The sequence below is a fragment of a genome, unplaced genomic scaffold (genome assembly GCF_019419815.1).
Source record: "Pyrus x bretschneideri cultivar Hongxiangsu unplaced genomic scaffold, Pyrus_bretschneideri_v1 Contig109, whole genome shotgun sequence".
In the NCBI taxonomy this organism is placed as follows: domain Eukaryota; kingdom Viridiplantae; phylum Streptophyta; class Magnoliopsida; order Rosales; family Rosaceae; genus Pyrus; species Pyrus x bretschneideri.
The window spans coordinates 914,899-916,335 of NW_025999401.1; the positions used below are offsets into that span (position 1 = coordinate 914,899).

Sequence of the window (1,437 nt, forward strand, 5' to 3'; positions counted from 1 at the left end):
TTGATTGGGCTAGAGGTTTTCCATGGCTCAAAGGATTTGTTTGATTGGGCTAGGCCCTTTGTTTGATGTCCCCAAAGAGCATACAAGGCTTCAATTTCGTCCATCCTCTTTGCTCCATGATTAAGCTATCCAATTCATGCCCAAAAGTGCCCCAAATAGCCTCAAAATGCACTTTCTTGCTCCCTAAGCCCTTAGAACCTGAAAACACACAAAAGAAGCATAAAGGACTAAAATAACTATGAATTACCAACATAGATGCACGAAAACAAGCTAAGTAAGTCGCCTAAATATGCTCCTATCATCTGCCCCAATTGTGTCTCCATTTTGGTTAGAGTTGCTGAATGTTGTTGGAGAGTGCTATTGGTGGAATGTTGGAATTGCAAGGTGTTTTGGGCTAACAATTTAACCGTATCTTCAAGGGTGGTGGCAGGTTTTGGTTGGAAATTTTGGAATTGATTGTTGTTCTTCCATGAAAGGTTGGGATGATCTCTCCAACTTGAGTTATATGTATTGGAATACACATCATTCCTTGGCCTTTGATTGTAAGAATTCATGAGGTTCACTTGTTCTTGAACATACTCGGGGTAAGCCTCCCTAGATGGACATTGGTGAGTAGGATGGCTTGGTATGTTGCAAATGGCACACACTTCATTAGCTTTTGGCACCATGTTGAGCACGGATTCAAGCTTTCTTTCTAGGTTAGCTACCTGCAACAAAAGCTCATGATTAGAACTTGTTTCATAGACTCCAACTTTCTTACCGCTTAAATCTTTGTGTTGAGCATTAGACCCCAACATCTCATAAATGTTATATGACTCTTGAGTATTCTTTTTCTTCAATGCTCCACCTGCTGCATTATCAACAGTTGATTGACAAGTTTGGGTTAGTCCATCATAGAAAATTTGCATTTGTAAGTGAAAAGGTAACCCATGGTGTGGACATTGTATCAAAAGGCCTTTAAAACGCTCCCAACACTCATTGAAAGGTTCTCCATCATCTTGTTTGAAGTTGAAGATTTGTCCCCTTAATGTGGCTGTCTTTTGAGTGGAAAAGAACTTCTCCAAGAACTTCTTAGCCACGGCATCCCATGTGGTGAGGGAACCTAGTGTTAGAGTCATCAACCAACTCTTGGCCTTATCTTTCAAGGTGTAAGGAAACACTCTCATCCTCAAATTTGCTTCACTCACTCCCTGCAAAGGTAAACCACTCACAACATTGTAAAATTCTTTAATATGAGCTAAAGGGTCTTCATTAGGTAAGCTATAAAATGAGGGAAACATATGAAAATGTGAAGATTTAAGATCATAGTTTCTAGCTTCTGTGGGCAGCAAGATGCATGAAGGTGAATTTGGTATGATTGGTTGAGCAAAGTCCTCCAAAGCTCTAAGTTCATCTTGGTTGCCCGCCATCTCTTCCTCTCTTTCCCAATTAAATTGC

At 40.3% G+C, this 1,437-nt stretch overlaps 1 pseudogene; it reads left to right on the forward strand.

The window, feature by feature from the left end:
- The first annotated feature begins 924 nt into the window (after positions 1-924).
- Positions 925-1,035, forward strand: LOC125471612 (annotated as a pseudogene).
- The last annotated feature ends 402 nt before the right edge of the window (positions 1,036-1,437 follow it).